At 51.0% G+C, this 10,459-nt stretch overlaps 1 long non-coding RNA gene across 1 annotated transcript; it reads left to right on the top strand.

Moving 5' to 3' along the window:
* Positions 1–696: 696 nt before the first annotated feature.
* On the top strand, positions 697–5,527 carry LOC122232118. The gene is made up of 3 exons (XR_006209477.1): positions 697–806; positions 3,744–3,885; positions 5,248–5,527. It is a non-coding gene; the product is annotated as an uncharacterized LOC122232118 (long non-coding RNA).
* Positions 5,528–10,459: the final 4,932 nt, after the last annotated feature.

Consider the following 10,459-nt stretch of genomic DNA (forward strand, 5'->3'; position numbering starts at 1 on the left):
CTTTCCTCATTCACTGCCCATAAGATGAATTTGATGCGCAGTAAGAATTACTTGGCAGGGTTCGGTAAGCCAAAGCTTGTTTATTTAACTACTCGTGGAACTTAACATCTTCCACCCTTCTCTACCAAGTTGAGATCCCCACGTTCAAATTAACCCCAGGGGCTCTGTCTGGATTCTGTTTCAGGTAGGTCGGAGACCTTAAACGCTCGCCCTTCTTGCGTGAGCCCAGGGCAATGAGGGTGTGGATCCGGGCAGGTCCTCGCTCTAGGCTTTTCTGCTTGGCTCTCACTAAGCAGATTTTATTCTTGATATTTGAGTTTACGTCCCCGTAAAATGCAGTCTTCTCTCAAGGAGATGCAGCGAGGTGCATGCCTGGCCCTGAGCGGGGCACCTGGCAGGACACAAAAGTAATGAGATCCCTGGCGTTCTGGGAGTAATAATACCAGCCCTGGCATACTGGGAGGCTGGTTCAGAGAACTCAGCTTCATTTCCACAGAAGAAAACAAGACACAAAGGATAGCTTTGTGCCCTTGCCCATTCCGCTGAGCAACAGGACACAGTCTTGGCTGAGAGCCAGCCTTGGAAAGGGCGAGAGATTTGCACGATCAGGCTGGCGTGGTTACAAGGTGCCTCCTCATTAATTTCTTCCGTTGTCACTGTGTGTGAGCATGCGTAGCGTCAGGAAGGAGCGAGCAAGCATTAGGAGCCCTTGACAGAAGCCTCTTTTCCCTCCCAGGTCTGGTGAGGGGTGGGGGAGCCTTGCAGGAAATGAGGACATGATCAAAAGTGGACAATTATGCAAATAGGTAAATGGTTTTGCGAAGAGTTCTTAATGACATAGGAAATGTTTAAGACGTGAACTCTTTGGCCACAACGGTCCTGGGTGTGTGTGGGGGGTGGGGGGGAGGTACGGGGTGTCCAGTGTCGGGATCGCATTTGTCTCTGAGAGTCTGGTGACCTTGTGGGCGGACTGAGCACTGAAAAGCATCCTGGGAGGGCAGTCGGCCTGAAGGAAGAGAGCTGTGCATGGCCAGTGACAAGGGCCTGGAGGAAGGGGTGTGGACCTTTGCTTTGACCCTGTCCTCGTGGATTTCCATCTGTGTCCTGAGAGTGCCAGCTGGGAACACCCAGGAGAGAGCTTTGCACTCGGAGCTCCATGGGGTGGTGGGTGGGATGGGCCAAGTGCGTTTCCATCCGAGCACAGACGAGAAGGGAGCAGGTGGGCCCCCCTACTTTGCCCTCTCCCGCAGAGGGCTCCGGGAAGAAGGGCAGGGCACCTAATGGGACCAGCACTGTCCTGGGGAGTACTGTCCCCCATCTAGGTGGCTTCTGTCCTGAAATAACTGTGGCTGTTATTTTTTGTTTTCTGATGCTTTGACATCTGGGGCCCTTGTGGACCCCGGAAAGACTACGTCTCTCAGGGCTCACCGATTCCCAAAGATGGTCAACACCTGACCCAGAGCTCCTGCTCTTCAAATGCAGAGCGACCAATGCAGAGCTCATCCCAGACCCACCCCCCTAGATCCCTCCCTTGCTCTGGACCACTATCCACCTGCCCTCCCTGCCCAGGGCCAGGTACCGGACAACAAGGGACGTTCTGTCCAACAGGGGACATGCCGTAGGACCCTGAAAGCCTTCGAGCTAGCCAGCCCTCAGCCTGTGTGCCCTGTTTCTGCAGAAACCACAGGAAAGGCTCTTGCCCACGTGTCCTCTGGTTCCATCTCCCTCCCGACCCACCCTGATGCCTCCCTGCGTGCCCCGCCGCCCATGACGCGATGTGCCCCTTTCTCCCGAAACCCGTCCCGTGAGCCCCAAACTCTCCTCTCCCTGGCGGTCATCTCCTGATCTGTTGGCCTTACTGTATCTCAAAGAAGGCCTGGGCCTGGCCCGAGCAGGTGGTGGGAGGGAGCAGAACACATGTGCAGAAGTCAGCAGGGAGCACACACAGATGCTGCCAGAGGGCCGCCCGGCAGGGCCGGGCGATCTTTTCTGCTTCTTTCTACGTACCCATCTTTTCCGAAGGTCAACGGGGAACACGCTGTACTTGGATGATGGGGGGAAGGCTTGGTTCTGTTTCTGCTTGTTTTTCGGGTGGCCTCGGTCTCTGCAGAGGCAAGACGAAATGGCGGGAGGGTGCGTGCTCTGCCGGGACCATCTCTGCCGGCTTTGGTCTCCATGAGAAGCAGCAAACCGGAACCTCTGCCCCCCGGGAGGGGGGCAGGAACCCGCCCCACTGTGCCACCTGCTGATCCGGCCCCCCAGCTGGAGAGACTTTCACTCTAAGTTCAGCGGGAAACCACATGTGTTGCTGGAACAGCCTCACGGCCAAGTCCAGGGATGCTGGTGGGACAGCTGTGTCCAATTAGCAGGGCTGGGCAGGCCCACCCCACACAGCTGCAGGACAGCAGCCCGAGGGGCTGGAAAGGCAGGGGAGGGAGTGCTGTGCGTTCCCAGGCTTGAAGCATGGTGATGAGGACCAGGATGGGTCCCAGGCAGACCGTCCTCAGCCCCAGGCCGGTGGCTGCGGTGGAAGGCACCCAGCCTTGGCACCGACAGATGGGCAGCCTTGCACGGTGACCCCGACCGGCCGATGGGCCTGGGCGCATCGTTCAACCTCGCCAGGTGTCAGTTTACCACCAGTGCGAGGCGGCTGTGGCGCACGGGTGACATTTTCAGATCCCGACTTGCGCGAAGGTTCCTCCCCCCATCCCCCCCCACCCCCACTCCAGGAACGACCGGGCTGCGAGCCCCGCGCCCTCAGTGCGGCACCGAAGGGGAGGAAGAAGACGCGGGCTTAAAGCCTTCTGATTCTCCTTTCCGAACACCGAGGCCTCAGAAAGGGAGAGGATCCGTGGGTATAAACAAAACATGGCTGGTAAAAATGGAGAGGGACAGTGGGGTCCCTCACCCTGGACAGCTACCCCTGGGCTTTGGGGGGGCGAGGAGGACCAGGGAGAGGAAGAGGAGCACCAAGAGAAAGAAGAAGAGGAGAAAAAAGGAGGAGGAGGGACAAGAGAGTTTGGGGCCCCCGAGAACCCCTTCTCTCTGAAGTCCAGCCCGGAGCCAGCCAGACCCCAGGCAGAAATGGCAGCCAGCGACCGGGGTGCAGAGGCCGGCATCTGGACCTTGTGTGCAGCCTTGGCCTGGAGACCCCTGGCCTGCCCTCCGTGAGGGGCTGGGTGGGCTCGGGAGGCCCCCCTGTGACACACGCACAAAGGGAGCATGTGACGTCGGCACCCGGTGGGCCTGTGCTGGGCTGTCCAGCCCTGTCAGCAGTCGCAATGGAAGAGGCTGACTTTTAGGTAGAATTGACTTAAAATGTTCACGATCTGGTGAGATAAGAGTAGGGTGTCCTTCTGCACACATTAGACTAGAACTTTCCATTCTCCCCCACCCAGACTCGGGTAAGCTCCGTTCTACCTTCCGTTTCTATGGAATTGACTATTCGGGGTACCTCGTGCGGGTGTAATTATTGCCGTATTTGTCCTTTTGTGGCCGGCTTACTTCGCTCGGCGTAATGGCTTCAAGGTTCTTCCGTGTTGAGGCACGTGTCAGGGTCTCCTTTTTTCTTAAAGCTGAATAACGCCCCACCCGGTGTGTATATCACATTTTGTTCATCCATTCCATTGCTCGATGGGCAATTGGGTCATTTCCACCTTTGGGCTACCGTGAATTACGTTGCTGTGAACATGGATGGACAAAGAGCTGTTTGAGCCCCTGCTTTCGATTCTTTTGAATTTTAGGAGTCGAAGTGCTGGATCACGTGGAAGGTTTATGTTCACCTTTTCCAGGAACTGCCCAACTGGTTTCCACAGGGGCTGCACCATTTTACATTCCCATAAGCAATGCAAGAGGGTTCCATTTTCTCCACATGCTCATCAACAGGTATCATGTATCACTTGTTATTTTTCTTTCTTCCTTTCCCTTCCCTTCCCTTCCCTTCCCTTCCCTTCCCTTCCCTTCCCTCCCCTCCCCTCCCCTCCCCTCCCCTCCCCTCCCCTCCCCTCCCCTCCCTTCCCTTCTTTTCTTTTTACATAATGGCCATCCTAACAAATGTGAGCGGGTATTTCATTGTGGTTTGATTTGCACTTTCCTAATGGCTAGTGATGTTGAGCATCTTTTCACAGGCTTACTGGAGAAATGTTTGTTCAAGTCCTTCACCCATTTTTAGATTGGGTTGTTTGCTGTTGAGTCCCAAGACTTCTTTATATATTCTGGAGAGTAATCCCTTATCAGATACATGATTTCCAAACGTTTTCTCCCATTCTTTGGGCTTTTGTTTCCCTCTCGTGATAGTGTCCTTTGTTGCAAAAGTTTTGAGGAAGTCTTATTTTTATATGTTTTCTTTTGAAGCTTGTGCTTTTTATGTCGTTTCTAAGAAATCATTGCCAAAACCAATGTCATGAAGATTGCCTTCTATGTTCCCTTCTAAGAGTGTTATAGTTTTAGGGGTGCCTGGGTGGCTCAGCCAGTTAAGTGTCTGACTCTTGATTTTGGTTCAGGTCATTATCAGTTTGATAATTGATGAGATGGAACCTCACGTCGGGCTCTGCGCTGGTGGCGAGGAGCCTGCTTGGGATTTTGGGATTCTCTCTCCCTCTCCCTCTCTCTCTGCCTCTTCCCTGCTCACGCTCTCTCTCTCTGGCTCTCTCTGAAAATAAACTTGAAAAAAAATTTTTTAATTTTAATGTTTATTTATTCTTGAGAGAGAGCGAGAGCGAGCGCGCACGCATGTGCGTGCATGAGTGGGGGAGGGGCAGAGAGAGAGGGAGACAGAATCTGAAGCAGGCTCCAGGCTCCGAGCTGTCAGCACAGAGCCTGATGCGGGGCTCGAACTCACAGACTGTGAGCTGTGACTGTGAGCTGAAGGGCGCCCCAAACTTGAAAAAGTTTTTAGAAAGTGTTTTATAGTTTTGGTGTTCACGTTTAGGTCTTTGACCAAGTTAGAATTATTTGAATGACCTTGGAAACTTTGCTGAGAATCCACTGACCGTATAGGCAAGGGCTTATTTCTGGGCTCTCTGTTCTACTCCATTGACCTATATGTCTGTCCCTAGGTTAGTGCCATACTGTCTTGCACTTGTTAGAGCTTTGCAGGAAGTTTTGCAATCAGGAAGTAGGAGAGCTCCACATTTGTTCTTTTTCTAGATTGTTTGGCTATCTGGGGCTCCTTAAACTTTAACATGAATTGTATCATATTAACAAAATCCTTCATGATGTGTTAACATTCTATCGTCTTTATTTCAGTTGAAACCTCTTCAATTTACCATGGGATGCAGAGAATAAACACATGAGCCCTTGGGCAGGTTGCCACGCATCCTGAGACTTTCTGCAAGGGCCTTGTCCTCCGGATTCAGTGCCTGACCAGACTTCATGCTGAGGCCTTCATTGAGATGCGTAAGGAGGGTGGTTGTAAAGGGGCCCAGAGTGCTTCTAGAAAACAACAATGAACAAACTATGGTGAAGGATGCTTCTCCTTTTCCTGGGAAACTTTACCCAAAGCCATTTTAAATCCTCTACGGCTAACTTATCAATGTGATGGAAATTTCTATTTTATTGTTATTACTATTAATTTTATTTTATTTTGTTTTACCTGTGTGTGTGTGTGTGTGTGTGTGCACGTGCTACAGAGAAGGCAGAGAGAGATTGATTCTTTTTCTTTCCCTAAAGTGGCACAGAAGTATCTACCTCTCTTCCCTTCAAAGGAGCCACCCCCTTTACCTCCTACTGTAATACATTCAGGGACCTGGCCTCATTATTCCTTCCAAGGAGCTTCAAATTTGATGAATTCCTTCTGAAACCCTTTACAACCCCCTGTGGAGCAGGCCATCCCATACCCACCCATCCCTTTGTTGGCTCTGGAGTTAACTCTCTGCTTGGGATTGGACAGCCAATTAATAGCAAAGCTGGAGGAAGAACAGAGCTTGGGGGATTCCTGTTTGTTCCAGGGCTACCTGAGTCCAAGCTACTTAAACTCTTGCTGTGGCCCAGGATGGTGTTCAGGGCCCTCCTCTTTAACACTTGGGCACGGAATTCTGAGAATGTGGCAATGGAGGCGTGGAGGGGAAGCCAGGCAGGTGGGCCCCACCTTCCCATCATCCCTCTCTTCAGTGCCCAGTCTGCTGCTGAGAAACGACTTGGGGGCTTTTGAACATGAATTTTATTTTATTTTATTTTTATTTTGTTATTTAAAAGAATTTTTTTTAATGTTTACTTTTGAGAGACAGAGAGAGACAGACAGACGGTGCGAGCGGGAGAGGGGTGGAGAGAGAGGGAGACCCAGAATCGGAAGCAGGCTCCAGGCTCCGAGCCATCAGCACAGAGCCTGACGCGGGCCTCGAACCCACGAACCGTGAGATCATGACCTGAGCCGAAGCCGGACGCTTAACCAACAGAGCCACGCAGGCGCCCCTGAAAATGAATTTTAGACTGAAGAATTGCGACGAGAACATGAGACAGGAGAAGGGGCAAGAGAAGAAGACCGCTCTTCGCAGCTGACTCCTTTTCCCCCAACCTGGCTCTGCAAGACGACGAGTTCGAGGGATGTTTGATGTCACACTTGGCTCTGTGGCCTGAAAACTAGAAACAGATACAGAGAGGGTGTGTAAACCATTAAGAGGACATCTGGGCCCAGTGGGGAACGGCTCCCAGTGCCGCCAGATCCCATGTCCCCAGCTGATGCTGAAGCCTGGCCCGGGGGCTTCTGGCAGGACTTCTGCACCTTGGGGGACCCAGCCCCACAGGGGATCAGAAGAAGGGAAGGAAATCTCCTGGGACAACTGGTCTCCCCTACTGAAGGGTATGGTTGTTCTGACCTCCCTTCCTTTGGCAGCCGATGTTTCCCTTTGAAAAGAGAGAAACCAGAAACGCCACAGACGTAGCTTGCTCTGTATTCCAACGCACACAGTACAGTGGCCGGCTTGGCCGTGTACGTAAGATCTTTTTCCTCAGAGTCTGTGCACAGATAAGCGTGTTGGAAAATTCTAACTCCTTTGTGTGGGATGAAAGCACTCAGAAATTCAAACTGTGGTGTTCTGCTAGGAACTTATCAAGGCAAGACTCTAACCAAACACTTCACTTTGACAACAGGCCAGCAAACAGAAATACCGTATGTGAATTTCCTGCTTGTTTTGTTTTTTATCTTCGGCCTCATGGGTGGTTCCATCTATATTCGACAGCACTCCCTCTTTCTTTCGTACTCATTTAATTATGGAATTAGTAGAAACTGATTTAAAAAATATGACCCAGAGAAGAGGGCCGGTTGCATGGGCGGGAGACAGAAGGATGCTGCATTTGGCTTAGTTCTCTGCTGTCGGTGTCTTGAGATTCTTAACAATTTTTGGACAGGGGCCTCCTAATGTCATTTACTACGTTTGCAAATGATGTAGCTGGTCCTGTTAGGATATACGACTCCCCATCTCGGCTCAAATGTGCGGTGTGGTTTTAGCCAAATTTTATACTCTTTGGGTTTGTGTTCCTTCATCTAATTTTTTTCCCCAAAGGCAGTGGCTGAGTATTTATTTACTATAAATTCCCAGCCCCTAGCATGGGACACGTATAGGTGCTCAATAAATACTGTGGAGTGAATGCATTAATGTCGAATACAATCTGTTGCTGAAGATTTGAGAAAGAATGCTGAGTTACGGAAATACATTTCTTAAGAGCTATAAAGACAAGCGTACTAAATGGTCAATGTGATCAGGGTGACAACACCAGCTCTACTCATCAATTTCTCTGATAGCGTTGCTGGTAATTTACCAAATAGTGGATGAGAACAACAGAGTATCGCCTTCAGTGAATAAACCTGGGACCGATGCCAGACGTTTCATTGGATCGTATGAATTCTTCATCTTTACATGAGCATTCATGGAAAAAAAAAGCCTCACAAGCTATAAAAAAAAAAAAAAAAAAAAAGCTCTGGATATTACATTTCAGGCCAAGGTCTAGTTCAGAGGCAATCTGGGAAAAGTATCATTTGGAAAAGCTATCTGCCTGCAGAATACTATTCCTCATTAACATTTTGGTCTTTTACTCAAGACACAGGCAGAATTCAAGCCTGGGCCTAGGAAGCAGGAGGAGTTCTTGTACGAATGTCTCTAGGCAAAAGTGTGGGCCCGGACTGGATGAAAACTAAGCAGCGGCTCCAGTAAACCTGGGAGGCGTTTGATCAGGGGCTGGGTTGGAAACTTGAAAGATACTAGCTTCAGTCTGCCTTAGACTTGTGGATTATCTTCCCTGCCTTTTCCCCTATCTCTGGGCACATCCCAGAGGCTGCCGTTAGAGTGGGCTTTACCACAGGGCTGCTGGGGGATAGAGGCACAGCTGTGCCTGAGATGTGAGCATGTAGCTCTGATCAACACGGCTGAGCTTTTAATATTCCGTACTAAGGTTAGGAGATGAGGTCACAGACCACGGTAGCGACTGACCATTGGGTACCTACTATGTGCCAGGTAATGCGTTGGGTGCTTTGTGCGTATAATGTTTCTTCTCCAAAGCTCCTGAAAGTACCTACTATTTTACCCATTTTAAAGGTGAGGAGAGCGAGGCTTGGATAGGTTAATTTGGCTGAGTTCATGTATTTACTAGTGGCACCACTGGGATTTGAACCCAGAACCCAGATCCCTCAGTCTCTAAAACTTAACGCTTATGCCCTTTCTCATCTACTACCTGCCTCTGGGTTTCAGACGTGGCCGTGACTTGCTGAGAGAATTGGGGTGGGTGTGTTGTGGGCAATGGCTCTGAAAGTGCTTGCCGTGAGGGCATATGCCTAAGGAAGCCACTGTCCCTCGGCCTCAGCCTCAAAATGGGACACGTGGAACAGACTGGAACTGGGTATGACGCTGGAGAGTCACTGAGCTTTGGGGTCATTTGTTACACAGCACCATGACAGCAATGGCTGATCAACACAAGCCTGGTTTCCCTCCCTAGGAAAAGAGAGCTAAGGTAACATATTGATTAATTTAATAAATACTTACTTATTGATTACTCACTCTGTGCAACGCACGGGGTTTGGTTCTGGGGAATACAGTAGTTAATGGGTCACACGCCATAGGCTTCCTCGGTTTTGCTTGCTGGGTCTTCCTTCTCTATCCAACTTTTAAAGGTTAACATGAAGGCTCCATTTTAGACCCCCTCGTGTCCCTACCGTCTCGCCTAAGCAGGCGCATCTCCGTCCACAGCTTTAATTCCACCCACGTCCGTGGAAGAGCATCCACGAAGCTCCCGCGTGGAGATCTCGTCTCCCTCGTGCTTTAAAGCATCCACAGATCTGCAGGTGATTATATACATCCACCCGCAAAACAAGGCCCGAACCTTGTCCTGGAAAACTGAGGCAGTGGAAGGGAAGGTGGGCTGTGTGCTCTGATGCCCTGTGTCAAAGTTCCCACCAAACTCTGGGGCTGGTCTTTCACCTTCTTTTTAAAATTTTCATGTCCTGCAGACTCTAACCTCCTTATCCATTTCTGGAAATCCCCTCATTCTACTTCTTTCCCAGAGGGCCCATTACAGAATTTGGCTTCGCCATTAAGTGGTGTTTGGATCCGAACAGCTGTAAGATAAAGTGGAATGTTTCAAGTTAACATTTTCTTTTGTTTCGAGATTTCATGCGTATTTTTTTCTGGTTAAAACCTCGGTCCAAAGTCCACATGTCAGATAACACATCCAAGCTGCAATCGCAGACCAGTGAGCTCATGCAGTGTTTGTCTGGGCTTCGGCCGCCTGGTCCAACAGGCTCTCAGGGTGGGTCTCCTGATTAGAGCGACAGCGACAGTCCAGTCCCGAGCTCTTGTTGAAGGCAAGGCCAGCCTCCTGGGGAGCTCCGGCACCTTCCTCAGGACCTCAGTGACTCCCTGCAGATCCCCTGTCAGACCTCTTGGCACCTCTGTGGTCTTTGACGTTGGCCATTGCTCTTGGTGGACTAGGACAGTGGTGGCAGCTGGTCAGAGACATTCTGAGCAGGTCACGGGGCAGACTGGGGAGTGGGCACATCCCTGAGGGTCTCTCTGAGCAGATGTCATGCCTGCATCCAGGGTCTGACTCCAGGCTTTTGCCCGTGGACCAGCCGAACGGCCCGTTCCTCACCTGTCACGTACAGTCCTCCAAATACAGTCAGACACAGAAAGACCACCCTGACCCATGGACCTGACCCATGAGAGCTGTCTCCACTCTCATCTGCTGGATTTGGCCTTCCTACCCCAGGCCGAGTCTTTACTGACATCCGCACCCCTATCTAGAATCCTCCTGTTCTCTTTCTAAGTTACCCCCAGAACCCTCATGGGGCTTCCCCTTTCCTGTTTGCATCAAAGCTTCCTCCAACCTCACAGTGGCTGAGGTCCAGTTTCTTTTCTAGCCAATCTTCTCCAAGGGCCAGGCTCCACAGACTCAGGGCCTCAGAGGGGCGAGGGACTCAAGGCAGCTGGCAGCCCACGGTGCCCGTGCTTCTGGGGACGTAGGACTCAGG

Source organism: Panthera tigris, chromosome D2 (genome assembly GCF_018350195.1).
Source record: "Panthera tigris isolate Pti1 chromosome D2, P.tigris_Pti1_mat1.1, whole genome shotgun sequence".
NCBI classification, from domain to species: domain Eukaryota; kingdom Metazoa; phylum Chordata; class Mammalia; order Carnivora; family Felidae; genus Panthera; species Panthera tigris.